At 62.7% G+C, this 25,722-nt stretch overlaps 3 non-coding genes across 3 annotated transcripts; all 3 read left to right on the forward strand.

Annotated features, from left to right (window-relative positions):
* The first annotated feature begins 2,673 nt into the window (after window positions 1-2,673).
* LOC131872169 (5S ribosomal RNA) lies at window positions 2,674-2,792 on the forward strand. The gene has a single exon (XR_009370346.1). It is a non-coding gene; the product is annotated as a 5S ribosomal RNA (ribosomal RNA).
* A 7,804-nt stretch (window positions 2,793-10,596) lies between these two features.
* Window positions 10,597-10,715, forward strand: LOC131872179 (5S ribosomal RNA). Its single transcript, XR_009370356.1, has one exon. It is a non-coding gene; the product is annotated as a 5S ribosomal RNA (ribosomal RNA).
* Window positions 10,716-18,521: 7,806 nt separating this feature from the next.
* LOC131872180 (5S ribosomal RNA) lies at window positions 18,522-18,640 on the forward strand. The gene has a single exon (XR_009370357.1). It is a non-coding gene; the product is annotated as a 5S ribosomal RNA (ribosomal RNA).
* The last annotated feature ends 7,082 nt before the right edge of the window (window positions 18,641-25,722 follow it).

Raw genomic sequence — 25,722 nt, forward strand, 5'->3', positions numbered from 1 at the left:
TGAAAAAAACGGAACGCGCGTGCCATCTTGAGCCCGCCCTGGTGCGCAGCCCAGGTAAGGTGCCACCCTGGCAAAGGTGCGCACCCGGGCAATTAACCCTACTTCCGACTTCGTGCGCGCCAGGGTGGCAACCGGGCCTCGGAAGAGCCAATGCGAGAAACCCCACCAAACGCTCCGACAAAAAAAGAGGCGGCGCTCCAATAACCCCGCTTCGGAGCGCAGCCGGGGCAAACCAAGCCAAGGTGCCCACCCCGACGAAGGTGCACGCGAGGTGCGCACCCGGGGCAAACCGGGCTCCGACAACGTGCACGCAGCACCTTGGAGCACACTTCGAAGCACTCCCGGGTGCCCACCGGCGTTGCGCACCGTGGTGGGCAGCGAGGTGCGCACCTTTGATGCGCTGCCTTCACTAATTTCCAGAAAAAGGCAAAAAAAAATGAGATTTTAAAATTTCCGTTTTGAAAGATAGTGAAAAAAAAGGAACGCGGGTGCCATCTTGAGCCCGCCCTGGTGCGCAGCCCAGGCAAGGCATGCGCACCAAGGTGCCCACCCGAGGTGCACACCCGGGGCAAACCGGGCTCCGACTTCGTGCAGGCCGCACCTTGGAGCACACTTCGGAGCGCTCCTTGGTGCGCACCATGGTGCCCACCAGGGCGCACCCGAGGCAAACCGGGCTCCGACTTCGTGCACGCCGCACCTTGGAGCACACATCGGAGCGCTCCCAGGTTCGCACCAGCGTTGCGCACCTTTGATGCGCTGCCTTCACTAATTTCCAGAAAAGGCAAAAAAAAACGATATTTTAAAATTTCCGTTCTGAAAGATAGTGAAAAAAACGGAACGCGGGTGCCATCTTGAGCCCTTCCTGATGCGCAGCCCAGGCAAGTTGTGCGCACCAAGGTGCCCACCCTGGCGGAGGTGCGCGCCCGGGGCAAACCGGGCTCCGACTTCGTGCACTGCATGGTGCCCACCAAGGCGCGCAACCCAGCCAAGGTGCCCACCGCAGCGAAGGTGCACGCGAGGTGCGCACCCGAGGTGCACACCCGGGGCAAACCGGGCTCCGACTTCGTGCACGCCGCACCTTGGAGCACACTTCAGAGCGCTCCTTGGTACGCACCAGGGCGCGCAACCCAGCCAAGGTGCTCACCCCGGCGAAGGTGCACGCGAGGTGCGCACCCGGGGCAAACCGGGCTCGGACTTCGTGCACGCCGCACCTTGGAGCACACATCGGAGCGCTCCCGGGTTCGCACCAGCATTGCGCACCTTTGATGCGCTGCCTTCACTAATTTCCAGAAAAGGCAAAAAAAAGAAAAAAATGAGATTTTAAAATTTCCGTTTTGAAAGATAGTGAAAAAAACGGAACGCGGGTGCCATCTTGAGCCCGCCCTGGTGTGCAGCCCAGGCAAGTTGTGCGCACCAAGGCACCCACCCTGGCCAAGGTGGGTCACGGGGTGGGTCCTAGGGTGGGTAACGGGGTGGGTACTAAGGTGCGTGCCAAGGTGGGTCATAGGGTGGGTGCCAAGGTGGGCACCAGGGTGGGTGTGCACCAACCCTAGCCAGGGTAGGTCACGGGGTGGTTGTCGGGGTGGGCGTCAAGGAGCCAAGGTGGGTGGCAAGTAGCCAAGTTGCGTGCCAAGGTGGGTGTCGGGGTGGGTGCCAAGGATCCAAGGTGGGTGCCAAGGAACCAAGGTGGGTGTCTGGGTGGGTGCCGAGGTGGGAGCCAGGGTGGGTCCCAAGGTGAGTGCAAAGGTGGGTGCCAGGGTCAAGGTGAGTGCCAATGTGGGTTCCAAGGTGCCAGGGTCAGGGTGAGTGCCAATGTGGGTTCAAAGGTGCTAAGTTGGGTGCGAGGTTGGGTGCGAGGGTGGGTGGGTGCCAAGGTGTGCTAGGTGGAAGCCCGGGTGGGTCGGCATCCCATGGGTGTCGAGTTGGGTGCCTGATGGGTGCTTCTTGTCAAGTTTTAGTCGTCGGGACTCATTTCGAGCCTTAGAGGTCGTTTCTTGTCCGGTTGCCCTGTCTTCGACCTGGGAACCCAATTTTGGTCCTCGGGTCCCATTTTTTTTTGTCTCGCATCCCACTTTTGGCCTGTGGCCTTTTCGGGGTCGATTCTCGTTTTGGGCATCAGAGCATGTTTCTTCTCCTAAAACCCAATATTTGTTTATTAAGTCTCGGAACACATTTTTGTTCTCGTGGACCCATCATGGGTCTTGGAACGCATTTGTGGTCCTTGGGTCCCATTTTGCATCCCGAAACTTGTGTTTTGGTGCTTGATCCCTATTTTGGGTGCCCACCTTGCACCAAGTGCGCACCCGGGGCAAACCGAGCGCCTTGGTGCACCGGGGCAAGATCGAGCGTGCACCCGAGGCGCCCCGAACATGCACCAAGGTGCACTCGGCCCACATGTGAGCGCAGGTCGTTGCGCCCGAGGTGGTGTGTGGGCACCGCGTTGCAGACGGGACACTGCACGCACACGACGCCCCCTCCAGGTGCACGCACGTAGGCCGGGCCGGGTGCACACCCGACGCCCTAGCAAGGTGCGCGCACCCGGGCAGGGCTCACACTTGGCGAACGGGGCGCACTTCGCGAGGGAGGGTGTGCACCTCGACGGGGGTGGGTGGTCGGGGTGGATTCGCACGTGGGTCGCGGTTTGCTAAGTACACACTGCGACAAGCTCATAACGGGTGCGATCATACCAGCGTTAGTGCACCGGATCCCATCAGAACTCCGCAGTTAAGCGCGCTTGGGCCGGAGTAGTACTGGGATGGGTGACCTCCCGGGAAGTCCCGGTGTTGCACCCTTTTTTAGTTTTTCGCCGGGCGTCGCAATGCTATTTGAATAAACCTTTTGCCCGTTTGCGTTCTCGTCGGGGCCGGGCCGGGCCGGGGTGCGCTGCCCGCACTACCGCGCGCGCGGGGGCGACACCGAGCGCGCACCCGAGGCGCCCCGAGCACACAGGCCACGGTGCAACCCGGGCGTTGTGCGCGCACCCCGGTGCGCCCGAGGTGCTGCGCGCGCACCCAGGTGAAATCGGTGTGCACCTCGGCCAGTGCGCGCTCGGTCGAGTCGCGCACGTTGGCCAAGGTGCACGGTGATGTTTCTTACTCTAAGGTTCCGCACCAGACGCCCGGGACAGGTGAGCGAAGCTGGGCGGGGCCGGGTGCGCGGCCGGGGCAGGTGCACGCAGCTGGAGAGAGCTTTGGAGCACACTTCGGAGCGCACCAATGATGCGCTCCATTCAAAAGTTTCCTGAAAAGGCAAAAAAAGTTGAGATTATAGAATTTCCCACTTGAGAGATTGTAAAAAAAAAAAATTTAAAATGAAGGAAACGCGGGTGCCAAGGTGTGCGCAGCCCAGCCAAGGTGTGCGCACCAAGGCGCCCACCCTGGCGAAGGTGCACGCAAGGTGCGCACCCGAGGCAAACCGGACAATTAACCCAACTTTCGACTTCGCGCGCACCTTGGAGCGCACTTCGGAGCGCTCCTTGGTGCGCACCAATCTTGGGCACCTCGGAGTGCACCATGGCGCCCACCAAGGTGCGCACCCGGGGCAAACCGAGCTCCGACTTCGTGCGCACCTTGGAGCGCACGAAAGGTGCGCACCATGGCGCCCACCAAGGTGCGCAGCCCAGCCAAGGCGTGCGCATCAAGGTGCGCACCCTGGCGAAGGTGCGCACCCGGGGCAAACCGAGCTCCGACTTCGTGCGCACCTTGGAGCGCACAAAAGGTGCGCAACCCAGCCAAGGTGTGCGCACCCCGGTCAAACCGAGCTCCGAATCGTGCGCACCAGAGGTGCACGCCATCGTGCGCACCTTGGAGCACACTTCGGAGCCCTCCTTGGTGCGCGCCGATGTTGCGCACCTCGGAGCGCACCCGGGGAAAACAATGCAATTAACCCGACTTTCGACTTCGTGGGCACCTCGGAGCGCTCTCGGGTTCGCACCTCGGAGCACACCGAGGTGCGCACCTTTGATGCGCTGCCTTCACCAATTTCCAGAAAAGGCAAGAAAACATTGAGAAGGTGTGCGCACCGAGGTGCCCACCCTGGCGAAGGTGCACGCGAGGTGCGCACCCGGGGCAAACCGGGCTCCGACTTCGTGCACGCCGCACCTTGGAGCACACTTCGGAGCGCTCCTTGGTGCGCACCAGGGCGCGCAACCCAGCCGAGGTGCCCACCCCGGCGAAGGTGCACGCGAGGTGCGCACCCGGGGCAAACCGGGCTCCGACTTCGTGCACGCCATGGTGCCCACCGCGGCGAAGGTGCACGCGAGGTGCGCACCCGGGGCAAACCGGGCTCCGACTTCGTGCACGCCGCACCTTGGAGCACACTTCGGAGCGCTCCTTGGTGCGCACCATGGTGCCCACCAGGGCGCGCAACCCCGCCGAAGGTGCACGCGAGGTGCGCACCCGGGGCAAACCGGGCTCCGACTTCGTGCACGCCGCACCTTGGAGCACACTTCGGAGCGCTCCTTGGTGCGCACCATGGTGCCCACCAGGGCGCGCAACCCCGCCGAAGGTGCACGCGAGGTGCGCACCCGGGGCAAACCGGGCTCCGACTTCGTGCACGCCATGGTGCGCACCGCGGCGAAGGTGCGCACCCGGGGCAAACCGGGCTCCGACTTCGTGCACGCCGCACCTTGGAGCACACTTCGGAGCGCTCCTTGGTGCGCACCAGGGCGCGCAACCCAGCCGAGGTGCCCACCCCGGCGAAGGTGCACGCGAGGTGCGTACCCGGGGCAAACCGGGCTCCGACTTCGTGCACGCCGCACCTTGGAGCACACTTCGGAGCGCTCCTTGGTGCGCACCATGGTGCCCACCAGGCCGCGCAACCCAGCCAAGGTGTGCGCACCAAGGTGCACGCGAGGTGCGCACCCGGGGCAAACCGGGGTCCGACTTCGTGCACGCCGCACCTTGGAGCACACATCGGGGCGCTCCCGGGTTCGCACCGGCGTTGCGCACCGTGGTGGGCACCTCGGAGCACACCAAGGTGGGCAGCGAGGTGCGCACCTTTGATGCGATGCCTTCACTAATTTCCATAAAAGGCAAAAAAAAAACGAGATTTTAAAATTTCCGTTTTGAAAGATAGTGAGAAAAAGGGAATGCTGGTGCCATCTTGAGCCCGCCCTGGTGCGCAGCCCAGCCAAGGTGTGCGCACCAAGGTGCCCACCCTGGCGAAGGTGCGCGCCCGGGCAATTAACCCAACTTCCAACTTCGCGCGCGCCAGGGTGGGAGCGCACCCAACAACCGGGCCTGGGAAGAGCCAATGCGAGAAACCCCACCAAACGCTCTGACAAAAAAAGAGGGGGCGCTCCAGTAACCCCGCTTCGGAGCGCACCCTGGGCAAACCCAGCCAAGGTGCCCACCCCGGCCAAGGTGCAGGCGAGGTGCGCACCCGGGGCAAACCGGGCTCCGACAACGTGCACGCCGCACCTTGGAGCACACTTCGTAGCGCTCCCGGGTGCGCACCTCAGAGCACACCAAGGTGGGCAGCGAGGTGCGCACCTTTGATGCGCTGCCTTCACTAATTTCCAGAAAAGGCAAAAAAAAAAGGAGATTTTAAAATTTCCGTTTTGAAAGATAGTGAAAAAAACGGAACGCGCGTGCCATCTTGAGCCCGCCCTGGTGCGCAGCCCAGGTAAGGTGCCCACCCTGGCAAAGGTGCGCACCCGGGCAATTAACCCTACTTCCGACTTCGTGCGCGCCAGGGTGGCAACCGGGCCTCGGAAGAGCCAATGCGAGAAACCCCACCAAACGCTCCGACAAAAAAAGAGGCGGCGCTCCAATAACCCCGCTTCGGAGCGCAGCCGGGGCAAACCCAGCCAAGGTGCCCACCCCGACGAAGGTGCACGCGAGGTGCGCACCCGGGGCAAACCGGGCTCCGACAACGTGCACGCAGCACCTTGGAGCACACTTCGAAGCACTCCCGGGTGCCCACCGGCGTTGCGCACCGTGGTGGGCAGCGAGGTGCGCACCTTTGATGCGCTGCCTTCACTAATTTCCAGAAAAAGGCAAAAAAAAATGAGATTTTAAAATTTCCGTTTTGAAAGATAGTGAAAAAAAAGGAACGCGGGTGCCATCTTGAGCCCGCCCTGGTGCGCAGCCCAGGCAAGGCATGCGCACCAAGGTGCCCACCCGAGGTGCACACCCGGGGCAAACCGGGCTCCGACTTCGTGCAGGCCGCACCTTGGAGCACACTTCGGAGCGCTCCTTGGTGCGCACCATGGTGCCCACCAGGGCGCGCAACCCAGCCAAGGTCTGCACACTAAGGTGCCCACCCCGGCGAAGGTGCACGCGAGGTGCGCACCCGGGGCAAACCGGGCTCCGACTTCGTGCACGCCATGGTGCCCACCGCGGCGAAGGTGCACGCGAGGTGCGCACCCGGGGCAAACCGGGCTCCGACTTCGTGCACGCCGCACCTTGGAGCACACTTCGGAGCGCTCCTTGGTGCGCACCATGGTGCCCACCAGGGCGCGCAACCCAGCCAAGGTGTGCGCACCAAGGTGCACGCGAGGTGCGCACCCGGGGCAAACCGGGGTCCGACTTCGTGCACGCCGCACCTTGGAGCACACATCGGAGCGCTCCCAGGTTCGCACCAGCGTTGCGCACCTTTGATGCGCTGCCTTCACTAATTTCCAGAAAAGGCAAAAAAAAACGATATTTTAAAATTTCCGTTCTGAAAGATAGTGAAAAAAACGGAACGCGGGTGCCATCTTGAGCCCTTCCTGGTGCGCAGCCCAGGCAAGTTGTGCGCACCAAGGTGCCCACCCTGGCGGAGGTGCGCGCCCGGGGCAAACCGGGCTCCGACTTCGTGCACTGCATGGTGCCCACCAAGGCGCGCAACCCAGCCAAGGTGCCCACCGCAGCGAAGGTGCACGCGAGGTGCACACCCGGGGCAAACCGGGCTCCGACTTCGTGCACGCCGCACCTTGGAGCACACTTCAGAGCGCTCCTTGGTGCGCACCAGGGCGCGCAACCCAGCCGAGGTGCCCACCCCGGCGAAGGTGCACGCGAGGTGCGCACCCGGGGCAAACCGGGCTCCGACTTCGTGCACGCCATGGTGCCCACCGCGGCGAAGGTGCGCACCCGGGGCAAACCGGGCTCCGACTTCGTGCACGCCGCACCTTGGAGCACACTTCGGAGCGCTCCTTGGTGCGCACCATGGTGCCCACCAGGCCGCGCAACCCAGCCAAGGTGTGCGCACCAAGGTGCACGCGAGGTGCGCACCCGGGGCAAACCGGGGTCCGACTTCGTGCACGCCGCACCTTGGAGCACACATCGGGGCGCTCCCGGGTTCGCACCGGCGTTGCGCACCGTGGTGGGCACCTCGGAGCACACCAAGGTGGGCAGCGAGGTGCGCACCTTTGATGCGATGCCTTCACTAATTTCCATAAAAGGCAAAAAAAAAACGAGATTTTAAAATTTCCGTTTTGAAAGATAGTGAGAAAAAGGGAATGCTGGTGCCATCTTGAGCCCGCCCTGGTGCGCAGCCCAGCCAAGGTTTGCGCACCAAGGTGCCCACCCTGGCGAAGGTGCGCGCCCGGGCAATTAACCCAACTTCCAACTTCGCGCGCGCCAGGGTGGGAGCGCACCCAACAACCGGGCCTGGGAAGAGCCAATGCGAGAAACCCCACCAAACTCTCTGACAAAAAAAGAGGGGGCGCTCCAGTAACCCCGCTTCGGAGCGCACCCTGGGCAAACCCAGCCAAGGTGCCCACCCCGGCCAAGGTGCAGGCGAGGTGCGCACCCGGGGCAAACCGGGCTCCGACAACGTGCACGCCGCACCTTGGAGCACACTTCGTAGCGCTCCCGGGTGCGCACCTCAGAGCACACCAAGGTGGGCAGCGAGGTGCGCACCTTTGATGCGCTGCCTTCACTAATTTCCAGAAAAGGCAAAAAAAAAAGGAGATTTTAAAATTTCCGTTTTGAAAGATAGTGAAAAAAACGGAACGCGCGTGCCATCTTGAGCCCGCCCTGGTGCGCAGCCCAGGTAAGGTGCCACCCTGGCAAAGGTGCGCACCCGGGCAATTAACCCTACTTCCGACTTCGTGCGCGCCAGGGTGGCAACCGGGCCTCGGAAGAGCCAATGCGAGAAACCCCACCAAACGCTCCGACAAAAAAAGAGGCGGCGCTCCAATAACCCCGCTTCGGAGCGCAGCCGGGGCAAACCAAGCCAAGGTGCCCACCCCGACGAAGGTGCACGCGAGGTGCGCACCCGGGGCAAACCGGGCTCCGACAACGTGCACGCAGCACCTTGGAGCACACTTCGAAGCACTCCCGGGTGCCCACCGGCGTTGCGCACCGTGGTGGGCAGCGAGGTGCGCACCTTTGATGCGCTGCCTTCACTAATTTCCAGAAAAAGGCAAAAAAAAATGAGATTTTAAAATTTCCGTTTTGAAAGATAGTGAAAAAAAAGGAACGCGGGTGCCATCTTGAGCCCGCCCTGGTGCGCAGCCCAGGCAAGGCATGCGCACCAAGGTGCCCACCCGAGGTGCACACCCGGGGCAAACCGGGCTCCGACTTCGTGCAGGCCGCACCTTGGAGCACACTTCGGAGCGCTCCTTGGTGCGCACCATGGTGCCCACCAGGGCGCACCCGAGGCAAACCGGGCTCCGACTTCGTGCACGCCGCACCTTGGAGCACACATCGGAGCGCTCCCAGGTTCGCACCAGCGTTGCGCACCTTTGATGCGCTGCCTTCACTAATTTCCAGAAAAGGCAAAAAAAAACGATATTTTAAAATTTCCGTTCTGAAAGATAGTGAAAAAAACGGAACGCGGGTGCCATCTTGAGCCCTTCCTGATGCGCAGCCCAGGCAAGTTGTGCGCACCAAGGTGCCCACCCTGGCGGAGGTGCGCGCCCGGGGCAAACCGGGCTCCGACTTCGTGCACTGCATGGTGCCCACCAAGGCGCGCAACCCAGCCAAGGTGCCCACCGCAGCGAAGGTGCACGCGAGGTGCGCACCCGAGGTGCACACCCGGGGCAAACCGGGCTCCGACTTCGTGCACGCCGCACCTTGGAGCACACTTCAGAGCGCTCCTTGGTACGCACCAGGGCGCGCAACCCAGCCAAGGTGCTCACCCCGGCGAAGGTGCACGCGAGGTGCGCACCCGGGGCAAACCGGGCTCGGACTTCGTGCACGCCGCACCTTGGAGCACACATCGGAGCGCTCCCGGGTTCGCACCAGCATTGCGCACCTTTGATGCGCTGCCTTCACTAATTTCCAGAAAAGGCAAAAAAAAGAAAAAAATGAGATTTTAAAATTTCCGTTTTGAAAGATAGTGAAAAAAACGGAACGCGGGTGCCATCTTGAGCCCGCCCTGGTGTGCAGCCCAGGCAAGTTGTGCGCACCAAGGCACCCACCCTGGCCAAGGTGGGTCACGGGGTGGGTCCTAGGGTGGGTAACGGGGTGGGTACTAAGGTGCGTGCCAAGGTGGGTCATAGGGTGGGTGCCAAGGTGGGCACCAGGGTGGGTGTGCACCAACCCTAGCCAGGGTAGGTCACGGGGTGGTTGTCGGGGTGGGCGTCAAGGAGCCAAGGTGGGTGGCAAGTAGCCAAGTTGCGTGCCAAGGTGGGTGTCGGGGTGGGTGCCAAGGATCCAAGGTGGGTGCCAAGGAACCAAGGTGGGTGTCTGGGTGGGTGCCGAGGTGGGAGCCAGGGTGGGTCCCAAGGTGAGTGCAAAGGTGGGTGCCAGGGTCAAGGTGAGTGCCAATGTGGGTTCCAAGGTGCCAGGGTCAGGGTGAGTGCCAATGTGGGTTCAAAGGTGCTAAGTTGGGTGCGAGGTTGGGTGCGAGGGTGGGTGGGTGCCAAGGTGTGCTAGGTGGAAGCCCGGGTGGGTCGGCATCCCATGGGTGTCGAGTTGGGTGCCTGATGGGTGCTTCTTGTCAAGTTTTAGTCGTCGGGACTCATTTCGAGCCTTAGAGGTCGTTTCTTGTCCGGTTGCCCTGTCTTCGACCTGGGAACCCAATTTTGGTCCTCGGGTCCCATTTTTTTTTGTCTCGCATCCCACTTTTGGCCTGTGGCCTTTTCGGGGTCGATTCTCGTTTTGGGCATCAGAGCATGTTTCTTCTCCTAAAACCCAATATTTGTTTATTAAGTCTCGGAACACATTTTTGTTCTCGTGGACCCATCATGGGTCTTGGAACGCATTTGTGGTCCTTGGGTCCCATTTTGCATCCCGAAACTTGTGTTTTGGTGCTTGATCCCTATTTTGGGTGCCCACCTTGCACCAAGTGCGCACCCGGGGCAAACCGAGCGCCTTGGTGCACCGGGGCAAGATCGAGCGTGCACCCGAGGCGCCCCGAACATGCACCAAGGTGCACTCGGCCCACATGTGAGCGCAGGTCGTTGCGCCCGAGGTGGTGTGTGGGCACCGCGTTGCAGACGGGACACTGCACGCACACGACGCCCCCTCCAGGTGCACGCACGTAGGCCGGGCCGGGTGCACACCCGACGCCCTAGCAAGGTGCGCGCACCCGGGCAGGGCTCACACTTGGCGAACGGGGCGCACTTCGCGAGGGAGGGTGTGCACCTCGACGGGGGTGGGTGGCCGGGGTGGATTCGCACGTGGGTCGCGGTTTGCTAAGTACACACTGCGACAAGCTCATAACGGGTGCGATCATACCAGCGTTAGTGCACCGGATCCCATCAGAACTCCGCAGTTAAGCGCGCTTGGGCCGGAGTAGTACTGGGATGGGTGACCTCCCGGGAAGTCCCGGTGTTGCACCCTTTTTTAGTTTTTCGCCGGGCGTCGCAATGCTATTTGAATAAACCTTTTGCCCGTTTGCGTTCTCGTCGGGGCCGGGCCGGGCCGGGGTGCGCTGCCCGCACTACCGCGCGCGCGGGGGGCGACACCGAGCGCGCACCCGAGGCGCCCCGAGCACACAGGCCACGGTGCAACCCGGGCGTTGTGCGCGCACCCCGGTGCGCCCGAGGTGCTGCGCGCGCACCCAGGTGAAATCGGTGTGCACCTCGGCCAGTGCGCGCTCGGTCGAGTCGCGCACGTTGGCCAAGGTGCACGGTGATGTTTCTTACTCTAAGGTTCCGCACCAGACGCCCGGGACAGGTGAGCGAAGCTGGGCGGGGCCGGGTGCGCGGCCGGGGCAGGTGCACGCAGCTGGAGAGAGCTTTGGAGCACACTTCGGAGCGCACCAATGATGCGCTCCATTCAAAAGTTTCCTGAAAAGGCAAAAAAAGTTGAGATTATAGAATTTCCCACTTGAGAGATTGTAAAAAAAAAAAATTTAAAATGAAGGAAACGCGGGTGCCAAGGTGTGCGCAGCCCAGCCAAGGTGTGCGCACCAAGGCGCCCACCCTGGCGAAGGTGCACGCAAGGTGCGCACCCGAGGCAAACCGGACAATTAACCCAACTTTCGACTTCGCGCGCACCTTGGAGCGCACTTCGGAGCGCTCCTTGGTGCGCACCAATCTTGGGCACCTCGGAGTGCACCATGGCGCCCACCAAGGTGCGCACCCGGGGCAAACCGAGCTCCGACTTCGTGCGCACCTTGGAGCGCACGAAAGGTGCGCACCATGGCGCCCACCAAGGTGCGCAGCCCAGCCAAGGCGTGCGCATCAAGGTGCGCACCCTGGCGAAGGTGCGCACCCGGGGCAAACCGAGCTCCGACTTCGTGCGCACCTTGGAGCGCACAAAAGGTGCGCAACCCAGCCAAGGTGTGCGCACCCCGGTCAAACCGAGCTCCGAATCGTGCGCACCAGAGGTGCACGCCATCGTGCGCACCTTGGAGCACACTTCGGAGCCCTCCTTGGTGCGCGCCGATGTTGCGCACCTCGGAGCGCACCCGGGGAAAACAATGCAATTAACCCGACTTTCGACTTCGTGGGCACCTCGGAGCGCTCTCGGGTTCGCACCTCGGAGCACACCGAGGTGCGCACCTTTGATGCGCTGCCTTCACCAATTTCCAGAAAAGGCAAGAAAACATTGAGAAGGTGTGCGCACCGAGGTGCCCACCCTGGCGAAGGTGCACGCGAGGTGCGCACCCGGGGCAAACCGGGCTCCGACTTCGTGCACGCCGCACCTTGGAGCACACTTCGGAGCGCTCCTTGGTGCGCACCAGGGCGCGCAACCCAGCCGAGGTGCCCACCCCGGCGAAGGTGCACGCGAGGTGCGCACCCGGGGCAAACCGGGCTCCGACTTCGTGCACGCCATGGTGCCCACCGCGGCGAAGGTGCACGCGAGGTGCGCACCCGGGGCAAACCGGGCTCCGACTTCGTGCACGCCGCACCTTGGAGCACACTTCGGAGCGCTCCTTGGTGCGCACCATGGTGCCCACCAGGGCGCGCAACCCCGCCGAAGGTGCACGCGAGGTGCGCACCCGGGGCAAACCGGGCTCCGACTTCGTGCACGCCGCACCTTGGAGCACACTTCGGAGCGCTCCTTGGTGCGCACCATGGTGCCCACCAGGGCGCGCAACCCCGCCGAAGGTGCACGCGAGGTGCGCACCCGGGGCAAACCGGGCTCCGACTTCGTGCACGCCATGGTGCGCACCGCGGCGAAGGTGCGCACCCGGGGCAAACCGGGCTCCGACTTCGTGCACGCCGCACCTTGGAGCACACTTCGGAGCGCTCCTTGGTGCGCACCAGGGCGCGCAACCCAGCCGAGGTGCCCACCCCGGCGAAGGTGCACGCGAGGTGCGTACCCGGGGCAAACCGGGCTCCGACTTCGTGCACGCCGCACCTTGGAGCACACTTCGGAGCGCTCCTTGGTGCGCACCATGGTGCCCACCAGGCCGCGCAACCCAGCCAAGGTGTGCGCACCAAGGTGCACGCGAGGTGCGCACCCGGGGCAAACCGGGGTCCGACTTCGTGCACGCCGCACCTTGGAGCACACATCGGGGCGCTCCCGGGTTCGCACCGGCGTTGCGCACCGTGGTGGGCACCTCGGAGCACACCAAGGTGGGCAGCGAGGTGCGCACCTTTGATGCGATGCCTTCACTAATTTCCATAAAAGGCAAAAAAAAAACGAGATTTTAAAATTTCCGTTTTGAAAGATAGTGAGAAAAAGGGAATGCTGGTGCCATCTTGAGCCCGCCCTGGTGCGCAGCCCAGCCAAGGTGTGCGCACCAAGGTGCCCACCCTGGCGAAGGTGCGCGCCCGGGCAATTAACCCAACTTCCAACTTCGCGCGCGCCAGGGTGGGAGCGCACCCAACAACCGGGCCTGGGAAGAGCCAATGCGAGAAACCCCACCAAACGCTCTGACAAAAAAAGAGGGGGCGCTCCAGTAACCCCGCTTCGGAGCGCACCCTGGGCAAACCCAGCCAAGGTGCCCACCCCGGCCAAGGTGCAGGCGAGGTGCGCACCCGGGGCAAACCGGGCTCCGACAACGTGCACGCCGCACCTTGGAGCACACTTCGTAGCGCTCCCGGGTGCGCACCTCAGAGCACACCAAGGTGGGCAGCGAGGTGCGCACCTTTGATGCGCTGCCTTCACTAATTTCCAGAAAAGGCAAAAAAAAAAGGAGATTTTAAAATTTCCGTTTTGAAAGATAGTGAAAAAAACGGAACGCGCGTGCCATCTTGAGCCCGCCCTGGTGCGCAGCCCAGGTAAGGTGCCCACCCTGGCAAAGGTGCGCACCCGGGCAATTAACCCTACTTCCGACTTCGTGCGCGCCAGGGTGGCAACCGGGCCTCGGAAGAGCCAATGCGAGAAACCCCACCAAACGCTCCGACAAAAAAAGAGGCGGCGCTCCAATAACCCCGCTTCGGAGCGCAGCCGGGGCAAACCCAGCCAAGGTGCCCACCCCGACGAAGGTGCACGCGAGGTGCGCACCCGGGGCAAACCGGGCTCCGACAACGTGCACGCAGCACCTTGGAGCACACTTCGAAGCACTCCCGGGTGCCCACCGGCGTTGCGCACCGTGGTGGGCAGCGAGGTGCGCACCTTTGATGCGCTGCCTTCACTAATTTCCAGAAAAAGGCAAAAAAAAATGAGATTTTAAAATTTCCGTTTTGAAAGATAGTGAAAAAAAAGGAACGCGGGTGCCATCTTGAGCCCGCCCTGGTGCGCAGCCCAGGCAAGGCATGCGCACCAAGGTGCCCACCCGAGGTGCACACCCGGGGCAAACCGGGCTCCGACTTCGTGCAGGCCGCACCTTGGAGCACACTTCGGAGCGCTCCTTGGTGCGCACCATGGTGCCCACCAGGGCGCGCAACCCAGCCAAGGTCTGCACACTAAGGTGCCCACCCCGGCGAAGGTGCACGCGAGGTGCGCACCCGGGGCAAACCGGGCTCCGACTTCGTGCACGCCATGGTGCCCACCGCGGCGAAGGTGCACGCGAGGTGCGCACCCGGGGCAAACCGGGCTCCGACTTCGTGCACGCCGCACCTTGGAGCACACTTCGGAGCGCTCCTTGGTGCGCACCATGGTGCCCACCAGGGCGCGCAACCCAGCCAAGGTGTGCGCACCAAGGTGCACGCGAGGTGCGCACCCGGGGCAAACCGGGGTCCGACTTCGTGCACGCCGCACCTTGGAGCACACATCGGAGCGCTCCCAGGTTCGCACCAGCGTTGCGCACCTTTGATGCGCTGCCTTCACTAATTTCCAGAAAAGGCAAAAAAAAACGATATTTTAAAATTTCCGTTCTGAAAGATAGTGAAAAAAACGGAACGCGGGTGCCATCTTGAGCCCTTCCTGGTGCGCAGCCCAGGCAAGTTGTGCGCACCAAGGTGCCCACCCTGGCGGAGGTGCGCGCCCGGGGCAAACCGGGCTCCGACTTCGTGCACTGCATGGTGCCCACCAAGGCGCGCAACCCAGCCAAGGTGCCCACCGCAGCGAAGGTGCACGCGAGGTGCACACCCGGGGCAAACCGTGGCTCCGACTTCGTGCACGCCGCACCTTGGAGCACACTTCAGAGCGCTCCTTGGTGCGCACCAGGGCGCGCAACCCAGCCGAGGTGCCCACCCCGGCGAAGGTGCACGCGAGGTGCGCACCCGGGGCAAACCGGGCTCCGACTTCGTGCACGCCATGGTGCCCACCGCGGCGAAGGTGCGCACCCGGGGCAAACCGGGCTCCGACTTCGTGCACGCCGCACCTTGGAGCACACTTCGGAGCGCTCCTTGGTGCGCACCATGGTGCCCACCAGGCCGCGCAACCCAGCCAAGGTGTGCGCACCAAGGTGCACGCGAGGTGCGCACCCGGGGCAAACCGGGGTCCGACTTCGTGCACGCCGCACCTTGGAGCACACATCGGGGCGCTCCCGGGTTCGCACCGGCGTTGCGCACCGTGGTGGGCACCTCGGAGCACACCAAGGTGGGCAGCGAGGTGCGCACCTTTGATGCGATGCCTTCACTAATTTCCATAAAAGGCAAAAAAAAAACGAGATTTTAAAATTTCCGTTTTGAAAGATAGTGAGAAAAAGGGAATGCTGGTGCCATCTTGAGCCCGCCCTGGTGCGCAGCCCAGCCAAGGTTTGCGCACCAAGGTGCCCACCCTGGCGAAGGTGCGCGCCCGGGCAATTAACCCAACTTCCAACTTCGCGCGCGCCAGGGTGGGAGCGCACCCAACAACCGGGCCTGGGAAGAGCCAATGCGAGAAACCCCACCAAACTCTCTGACAAAAAAAGAGGGGGCGCTCCAGTAACCCCGCTTCGGAGCGCACCCTGGGCAAACCCAGCCAAGGTGCCCACCCCGGCCAAGGTGCAGGCGAGGTGCGCACCCGGGGCAAACCGGGCTCCGACAACGTGCACGCCGCACCTTGGAGCACACTTCGTAGCGCTCCCGGGTGCGCACCTCAGAGCACACCAAGGTGGGCAGCGAGGTGCGCACCTTTGATGCGCTGCCTTCACTAATTTCCAGAAAAGGCAAAAAAAAAAGGAGATTTTAAAATTTCCGTTTTGAAAGATAGTGAAAAAAACGGAACGCGCGTGCCATCTTGAGCCCGCCCTGGTGCGCAGCCCAGGTAAGGTGCCACCCTGGCAAAGGTGCGCACCCGGGCAATTAACCCTACTTCCGACTTCGTGCGCGCCAGGGTGGCAACCGGGCCTCGGAAGAGCCAATGCGAGAAACCCCACCAAACGCTCCGACAAAAAAAGAGGCGGCGCTCCAATAACCCCGCTTCGGAGCGCAGCCGGGGCAAACCAAGCCAAGGTGCCCACCCCGACGAAGGTGCACGCGAGGTGCGCACCCGGGGCAAACCGGGCTCCGACAACGTGCACGCAGCACCTTGGAGCACACTTCGAAGCACTCCCGGGTGCCCACCGGCGTTGCGCACCGTGGTGGGCAGCGAGGTGCGCACCTTTGATGCGCTGCCTTCACTAATTTCCAGAAAAAGGCAAAAAAAAATGAGATTTTAAAATTTCCGTTTTGAAAGATAGTGAAAAAAAAGGAACGCGGGTGCCATCTTGAGCCCGCCCTGGTGCGCAGCCCAGGCAAGGCATGCGCACCAAGGTGCCCACCCGAGGTGCACACCCGGGGCAAACCGGGCTCCGACTTCGTGCAGGCCGCACCTTGGAGCACACTTCGGAGCGCTCCTTGGTGCGCACCATGGTGCCCACCAGGGCGCACCCGAGGCAAACCGGGCTCCGACTTCGTGCACGCCGCACCTTGGAGCACACATCGGAGCGCTCCCAGGTTCGCACCAGCGTTGCGCACCTTTGATGCGCTGCCTTCACTAATTTCCAGAAAAGGCAAAAAAAAACGATATTTTAAAATTTCCGTTCTGAAAGATAGTGAAAAAAACGGAACGCGGGTGCCATCTTGAGCCCTTCCTGATGCGCAGCCCAGGCAAGTTGTGCGCACCAAGGTGCCCACCCTGGCGGAGGTGCGCGCCCGGGGCAAACCGGGCTCCGACTTCGTGCACTGCATGGTGCCCACCAAGGCGCGCAACCCAGCCAAGGTGCCCACCGCAGCGAAGGTGCACGCGAGGTGCGCACCCGAGGTGCACACCCGGGGCAAACCGGGCTCCGACTTCGTGCACGCCGCACCTTGGAGCACACTTCAGAGCGCTCCTTGGTACGCACCAGGGCGCGCAACCCAGCCAAGGTGCTCACCCCGGCGAAGGTGCACGCGAGGTGCGCACCCGGGGCAAACCGGGCTCGGACTTCGTGCACGCCGCACCTTGGAGCACACATCGGAGCGCTCCCGGGTTCGCACCAGCATTGCGCACCTTTGATGCGCTGCCTTCACTAATTTCCAGAAAAGGCAAAAAAAAGAAAAAAATGAGATTTTAAAATTTCCGTTTTGAAAGATAGTGAAAAAAACGGAACGCGGGTGCCATCTTGAGCCCGCCCTGGTGTGCAGCCCAGGCAAGTTGTGCGCACCAAGGCACCCACCCTGGCCAAGGTGGGTCACGGGGTGGGTCCTAGGGTGGGTAACGGGGTGGGTACTAAGGTGCGTGCCAAGGTGGGTCATAGGGTGGGTGCCAAGGTGGGCACCAGGGTGGGTGTGCACCAACCCTAGCCAGGGTAGGTCACGGGGTGGTTGTCGGGGTGGGCGTCAAGGAGCCAAGGTGGGTGGCAAGTAGCCAAGTTGCGTGCCAAGGTGGGTGTCGGGGTGGGTGCCAAGGATCCAAGGTGGGTGCCAAGGAACCAAGGTGGGTGTCTGGGTGGGTGCCGAGGTGGGAGCCAGGGTGGGTCCCAAGGTGAGTGCAAAGGTGGGTGCCAGGGTCAAGGTGAGTGCCAATGTGGGTTCCAAGGTGCCAGGGTCAGGGTGAGTGCCAATGTGGGTTCAAAGGTGCTAAGTTGGGTGCGAGGTTGGGTGCGAGGGTGGGTGGGTGCCAAGGTGTGCTAGGTGGAAGCCCGGGTGGGTCGGCATCCCATGGGTGTCGAGTTGGGTGCCTGATGGGTGCTTCTTGTCAAGTTTTAGTCGTCGGGACTCATTTCGAGCCTTAGAGGTCGTTTCTTGTCCGGTTGCCCTGTCTTCGACCTGGGAACCCAATTTTGGTCCTCGGGTCCCATTTTTTTTTGTCTCGCATCCCACTTTTGGCCTGTGGCCTTTTCGGGGTCGATTCTCGTTTTGGGCATCAGAGCATGTTTCTTCTCCTAAAACCCAATATTTGTTTATTAAGTCTCGGAACACATTTTTGTTCTCGTGGACCCATCATGGGTCTTGGAACGCATTTGTGGTCCTTGGGTCCCATTTTGCATCCCGAAACTTGTGTTTTGGTGCTTGATCCCTATTTTGGGTGCCCACCTTGCACCAAGTGCGCACCCGGGGCAAACCGAGCGCCTTGGTGCACCGGGGCAAGATCGAGCGTGCACCCGAGGCGCCCCGAACATGCACCAAGGTGCACTCGGCCCACATGTGAGCGCAGGTCGTTGCGCCCGAGGTGGTGTGTGGGCACCGCGTTGCAGACGGGACACTGCACGCACACGACGCCCCCTCCAGGTGCACGCACGTAGGCCGGGCCGGGTGCACACCCGACGCCCTAGCAAGGTGCGCGCACCCGGGCAGGGCTCACACTTGGCGAACGGGGCGCACTTCGCGAGGGAGGGTGTGCACCTCGACGGGGGTGGGTGGCCGGGGTGGATTCGCACGTGGGTCGCGGTTTGCTAAGTACACACTGCGACAAGCTCATAACGGGTGCGATCATACCAGCGTTAGTGCACCGGATCCCATCAGAACTCCGCAGTTAAGCGCGCTTGGGCCGGAGTAGTACTGGGATGGGTGACCTCCCGGGAAGTCCCGGTGTTGCACCCTTTTTTAGTTTTTCGCCGGGCGTCGCAATGCTATTTGAATAAACCTTTTGCCCGTTTGCGTTCTCGTCGGGGCCGGGCCGGGCCGGGGTGCGCTGCCCGCACTACCGCGCGCGCTGGGGGCGACACCGAGCGCGCACCCGAGGCGCCCCGAGCACACAGGCCACGGTGCAACCCGGGCGTTGTGCGCGCACCCCGGTGCGCCCGAGGTGCTGCGCGCGCACCCAGGTGAAATCGGTGTGCACCTCGGCCAGTGCGCGCTCGGTCGAGTCGCGCACGTTGGCCAAGGTGCACGGTGATGTTTCTTACTCTAAGGTTCCGCACCAGACGCCCGGGACAGGTGAGCGAAGCTGGGCGGGGCCGGGTGCGCGGCCGGGGCAGGTGCACGCAGCTGGAGAGAGCTTTGGAGCACACTTCGGAGCGCACCAATGATGCGCTCCATTCAAAAGTTTCCTGAAAAGGCAAAAAAAGTTGAGATTATAGAATTTCCCACTTGAGAGATTGTAAAAAAAAAAAATTTAAAATGAAGGAAACGCGGGTGCCAAGGTGTGCGCAGCCCAGCCAAGGTGTGCGCACCAAGGCGCCCACCCTGGCGAAGGTGCACGCAAGGTGCGCACCCGAGGCAAACCGGACAATTAACCCAACTTTCGACTTCGCGCGCACCTTGGAGCGCACTTCGGAGCGCTCCTTGGTGCGCACCAATCTTGGGCACCTCGGAGTGCACCATGGCGCCCACCAAGGTGCGCACCCGGGGCAAACCGAGCTCCGACTTCGTGCGCACCTTGGAGCGCACGAAAGGTGCGCACCATGGCGCCCACCAAGGTGCGCAGCCCAGCCAAGGCGTGCGCATCAAGGTGCGCACCCTGGCGAAGGTGCGCACCCGGGGCAAACCGAGCTCCGACTTCGTGCGCACCTTGGAGCGCACAAAAGGTGCGCAACCCAGCCAAGGTGTGCGCACCCCGGTCAAACCGAGCTCCGAATCGTGCGCACCAGAGGTGCACGCCATCGTGCGCACCTTGGAGCACACTTCGGAGCCCTCCTTGGTGCGCGCCGATGTTGCGCACCTCGGAGCGCACCCGGGGAAAACAATGCAATTAACCCGACTTTCGACTTCGTGGGCACCTCGGAGCGCTCTCGGGTTCGCACCTCGGAGCACACCGAGGTGCGCACCTTTGATGCGCTGCCTTCACCAATTTCCAGAAAAGGCAAGAAAACATTGAGAAGGTGTGCGCACCGAGGTGCCCACCCTGGCGAAGGTGCACGCGAGGTGCGCACCCGGGGCAAACCGGGCTCCGACTTCGTGCACGCCGCACCTTGGAGCACACTTCGGAGCGCTCCTTGGTGCGCACCAGGGCGCGCAACCCAGCCGAGGTGCCCACCCCGGCGAAGGTGCACGCGAGGTGCGCACCCGGGGCAAACCGGGCTCCGACTTCGTGCACGCCATGGTGCCCACCGCGGCGAAGGTGCACGCGAGGTGCGCACCCGGGGCAAACCGGGCTCCGACTTCGTGCACGCCGCACCTTGGAGCACACTTCGGAGCGCTCCTTGGTGCGCACCATGGTGCCCACCAGGGCGCGCAACCCCGCCGAAGGTGCACGCGAGGTGCGCACCCGGGGCAAACCGGGCTCCGACTTCGTGCACGCCGCACCTTGGAGCACACTTCGGAGCGCTCCTTGGTGCGCACCATGGTGCCCACCAGGGCGCGCAACCCCGCCGAAGGTGCACGCGAGGTGCGCACCCGGGGCAAACCGGGCTCCGACTTCGTGCACGCCATGGTGCGCACCGCGGCGAAGGTGCGCACCCGGGGCAAACCGGGCTCCGACTTCGTGCACGCCGCACCTTGGAGCACACTTCGGAGCGCTCCTTGGTGCGCACCAGGGCGCGCAACCCAGCCGAGGTGCCCACCCCGGCGAAGGTGCACGCGAGGTGCGTACCCGGGGCAAACCGGGCTCCGACTTCGTGCACGCCGCACCTTGGAGCACACTTCGGAGCGCTCCTTGGTGCGCACCATGGTGCCCACCAGGCCGCGCAACCCAGCCAAGGTGTGCGCACCAAGGTGCACGCGAGGTGCGCACCCGGGGCAAACCGGGGTCCGACTTCGTGCACGCCGCACCTTGGAGCACACATCGGGGCGCTCCCGGGTTCGCACCGGCGTTGCGCACCGTGGTGGGCACCTCGGAGCACACCAAGGTGGGCAGCGAGGTGCGCACCTTTGATGCGATGCCTTCACTAATTTCCATAAAAGGCAAAAAAAAAACGAGATTTTAAAATTTCCGTTTTGAAAGATAGTGAGAAAAAGGGAATGCTGGTGCCATCTTGAGCCCGCCCTGGTGCGCAGCCCAGCCAAGGTGTGCGCACCAAGGTGCCCACCCTGGCGAAGGTGCGCGCCCGGGCAATTAACCCAACTTCCAACTTCGCGCGCGCCAGGGTGGGAGCGCACCCAACAACCGGGCCTGGGAAGAGCCAATGCGAGAAACCCCACCAAACGCTCTGACAAAAAAAGAGGGGGCGCTCCAGTAACCCCGCTTCGGAGCGCACCCTGGGCAAACCCAGCCAAGGTGCCCACCCCGGCCAAGGTGCAGGCGAGGTGCGCACCCGGGGCAAACCGGGCTCCGACAACGTGCACGCCGCACCTTGGAGCACACTTCGTAGCGCTCCCGGGTGCGCACCTCAGAGCACACCAAGGTGGGCAGCGAGGTGCGCACCTTTGATGCGCTGCCTTCACTAATTTCCAGAAAAGGCAAAAAAAAAAGGAGATTTTAAAATTTCCGTTTTGAAAGATAGTGAAAAAAACGGAACGCGCGTGCCATCTTGAGCCCGCCCTGGTGCGCAGCCCAGGTAAGGTGCCCACCCTGGCAAAGGTGCGCACCCGGGCAATTAACCCTACTTCCGACTTCGTGCGCGCCAGGGTGGCAACCGGGCCTCGGAAGAGCCAATGCGAGAAACCCCACCAAACGCTCCGACAAAAAAAGAGGCGGCGCTCCAATAACCCCGCTTCGGAGCGCAGCCGGGGCAAACCCAGCCAAGGTGCCCACCCCGACGAAGGTGCACGCGAGGTGCGCACCCGGGGCAAACCGGGCTCCGACAACGTGCACGCAGCACCTTGGAGCACACTTCGAAGCACTCCCGGGTGCCCACCGGCGTTGCGCACCGTGGTGGGCAGCGAGGTGCGCACCTTTGATGCGCTGCCTTCACTAATTTCCAGAAAAAGGCAAAAAAAAATGAGATTTTAAAATTTCCGTTTTGAAAGATAGTGAAAAAAAAGGAACGCGGGTGCCATCTTGAGCCCGCCCTGGTGCGCAGCCCAGGCAAGGCATGCGCACCAAGGTGCCCACCCGAGGTGCACACCCGGGGCAAACCGGGCTCCGACTTCGTGCAGGCCGCACCTTGGAGCACACTTCGGAGCGCTCCTTGGTGCGCACCATGGTGCCCACCAGGGCGCGCAACCCAGCCAAGGTCTGCACACTAAGGTGCCCACCCCGGCGAAGGTGCACGCGAGGTGCGCACCCGGGGCAAACCGGGCTCCGACTTCGTGCACGCCATGGTGCCCACCGCGGCGAAGGTGCACGCGAGGTGCGCACCCGGGGCAAACCGGGCTCCGACTTCGTGCACGCCGCACCTTGGAGCACACTTCGGAGCGCTCCTTGGTGCGCACCATGGTGCCCACCAGGGCGCGCAACCCAGCCAAGGTGTGCGCACCAAGGTGCACGCGAGGTGCGCACCCGGGGCAAACCGGGGTCCGACTTCGTGCACGCCGCACCTTGGAGCACACATCGGAGCGCTCCCAGGTTCGCACCAGCGTTGCGCACCTTTGATGCGCTGCCTTCACTAATTTCCAGAAAAGGCAAAAAAAAACGATATTTTAAAATTTCCGTTCTGAAAGATAGTGAAAAAAACGGAACGCGGGTGCCATCTTGAGCCCTTCCTGGTGCGCAGCCCAGGCAAGTTGTGCGCACCAAGGTGCCCACCCTGGCGGAGGTGCGCGCCCGGGGCAAACCGGGCTCCGACTTCGTGCACTGCATGGTGCCCACCAAGGCGCGCAACCCAGCCAAGGTGCCCACCGCAGCGAAGGTGCACGCGAGGTGCACACCCGGGGCAAACCGGGCTCCGACTTCGTGCACGCCGCACCTTGGAGCACACTTCAGAGCGCTCCTTGGTGCGCACCAGGGCGCGCAACCCAGCCGAGGTGCCCACCCCGGCGAAGGTGCACGCGAGGTGCGCACCCGGGGCAAACCGGGCTCCGACTTCGTGCACGCCATGGTGCCCACCGCGGCGAAGGTGCGCACCCGGGGCAAACCGGGCTCCGACTTCGTGCACGCCGCACCTTGGAGCACACTTCGGAGCGCTCCTTGGTGCGCACCATGGTGCCCACCAGGCCGCGCAACCCAGCCAAGGTGTGCGCACCAAGGTGCACGCGAGGTGCGCACCCGGGGCAAACCGGGGTCCGACTTCGTGCACGCCGCACCTTGGAGCACACATCGGGGCGCTCCCGGGTTCGCACCGGCGTTGCGCACCGTGGTGGGCACCTCGGAGCACACCAAGGTGGGCAGCGAGGTGCGCACCTTTGATGCGATGCCTTCACTAATTTCCATAAAAGGCAAAAAAAAAACGAGATTTTAAAATTTCCGTTTTGAAAGATAGTGAGAAAAAGGGAATGCTGGTGCCATCTTGAGCCCGCCCTGGTGCGCAGCCCAGCCAAGGTTTGCGCACCAAGGTGCCCACCCTGGCGAAGGTGCGCGCCCGGGCAATTAACCCAACTTCCAACTTCGCGCGCGCCAGGGTGGGAGCGCACCCAACAACCGGGCCTGGGAAGAGCCAATGCGAGAAACCCCACCAAACTCTCTGACAAAAAAAGAGGGGGCGCTCCAGTAACCCCGCTTCGGAGCGCACCCTGGGCAAACCCAGCCAAGGTGCCCACCCCGGCCAAGGTGCAGGCGAGGTGCGCACCCGGGGCAAACCGGGCTCCGACAACGTGCACGCCGCACCTTGGAGCACACTTCGTAGCGCTCCCGGGTGCGCACCTCAGAGCACACCAAGGTGGGCAGCGAGGTGCGCACCTTTGATGCGCTGCCTTCACTAATTTCCAGAAAAGGCAAAAAAAAAAGGAGATTTTAAAATTTCCGTTTTGAAAGATAGTGAAAAAAACGGAACGCGCGTGCCATCTTGAGCCCGCCCTGGTGCGCAGCCCAGGTAAGGTGCCACCCTGGCAAAGGTGCGCACCCGGGCAATTAACCCTACTTCCGACTTCGTGCGCGCCAGGGTGGCAACCGGGCCTCGGAAGAGCCAATGCGAGAAACCCCACCAAACGCTCCGACAAAAAAAGAGGCGGCGCTCCAATAACCCCGCTTCGGAGCGCAGCCGGGGCAAACCAAGCCAAGGTGCCCACCCCGACGAAGGTGCACGCGAGGTGCGCACCCGGGGCAAACCGGGCTCCGACAACGTGCACGCAGCACCTTGGAGCACACTTCGAAGCACTCCCGGGTGCCCACCGGCGTTGCGCACCGTGGTGGGCAGCGAGGTGCGCACCTTTGATGCGCTGCCTTCACTAATTTCCAGAAAAAGGCAAAAAAAAATGAGATTTTAAAATTTCCGTTTTGAAAGATAGTGAAAAAAAAGGAACGCGGGTGCCATCTTGAGCCCGCCCTGGTGCGCAGCCCAGGCAAGGCATGCGCACCAAGGTGCCCACCCGAGGTGCACACCCGGGGCAAACCGGGCTCCGACTTCGTGCAGGCCGCACCTTGGAGCACACTTCGGAGCGCTCCTTGGTGCGCACCATGGTGCCCACCAGGGCGCACCCGAGGCAAACCGGGCTCCGACTTCGTGCACGCCGCACCTTGGAGCACACATCGGAGCGCTCCCAGGTTCGCACCAGCGTTGCGCACCTTTGATGCGCTGCCTTCACTAATTTCCAGAAAAGGCAAAAAAAAACGATATTTTAAAATTTCCGTTCTGAAAGATAGTGAAAAAAACGGAACGCGGGTGCCATCTTGAGCCCTTCCTGATGCGCAGCCCAGGCAAGTTGTGCGCACCAAGGTGCCCACCCTGGCGGAGGTGCGCGCCCGGGGCAAACCGGGCTCCGACTTCGTGCACTGCATGGTGCCCACCAAGGCGCGCAACCCAGCCAAGGTGCCCACCGCAGCGAAGGTGCACGCGAGGTGCGCACCCGAGGTGCACACCCGGGGCAAACCGGGCTCCGACTTCGTGCACGCCGCACCTTGGAGCACACTTCAGAGCGCTCCTTGGTACGCACCAGGGCGCGCAACCCAGCCAAGGTGCTCACCCCGGCGAAGGTGCACGCGAGGTGCGCACCCGGGGCAAACCGGGCTCGGACTTCGTGCACGCCGCACCTTGGAGCACACATCGGAGCGCTCCCGGGTTCGCACCAGCATTGCGCACCTTTGATGCGCTGCCTTCACTAATTTCCAGAAAAGGCAAAAAAAAGAAAAAAATGAGATTTTAAAATTTCCGTTTTGAAAGATAGTGAAAAAAACGGAACGCGGGTGCCATCTTGAGCCCGCCCTGGTGTGCAGCCCAGGCAAGTTGTGCGCACCAAGGCACCCACCCTGGCCAAGGTGGGTCACGGGGTGGGTCCTAGGGTGGGTAACGGGGTGGGTACTAAGGTGCGTGCCAAGGTGGGTCATAGGGTGGGTGCCAAGGTGGGCACCAGGGTGGGTGTGCACCAACCCTAGCCAGGGTAGGTCACGGGGTGGTTGTCGGGGTGGGCGTCAAGGAGCCAAGGTGGGTGGCAAGTAGCCAAGTTGCGTGCCAAGGTGGGTGTCGGGGTGGGTGCCAAGGATCCAAGGTGGGTGCCAAGGAACCAAGGTGGGTGTCTGGGTGGGTGCCGAGGTGGGAGCCAGGGTGGGTCCCAAGGTGAGTGCAAAGGTGGGTGCCAGGGTCAAGGTGAGTGCCAATGTGGGTTCCAAGGTGCCAGGGTCAGGGTGAGTGCCAATGTGGGTTCAAAGGTGCTAAGTTGGGTGCGAGGTTGGGTGCGAGGGTGGGTGGGTGCCAAGGTGTGCTAGGTGGAAGCCCGGGTGGGTCGGCATCCCATGGGTGTCGAGTTGGGTGCCTGATGGGTGCTTCTTGTCA

This window comes from Cryptomeria japonica, unplaced genomic scaffold, assembly GCF_030272615.1.
Source record: "Cryptomeria japonica unplaced genomic scaffold, Sugi_1.0 HiC_scaffold_531, whole genome shotgun sequence".
Classification (NCBI taxonomy): Eukaryota; Viridiplantae; Streptophyta; class Pinopsida; order Cupressales; family Cupressaceae; genus Cryptomeria; species Cryptomeria japonica.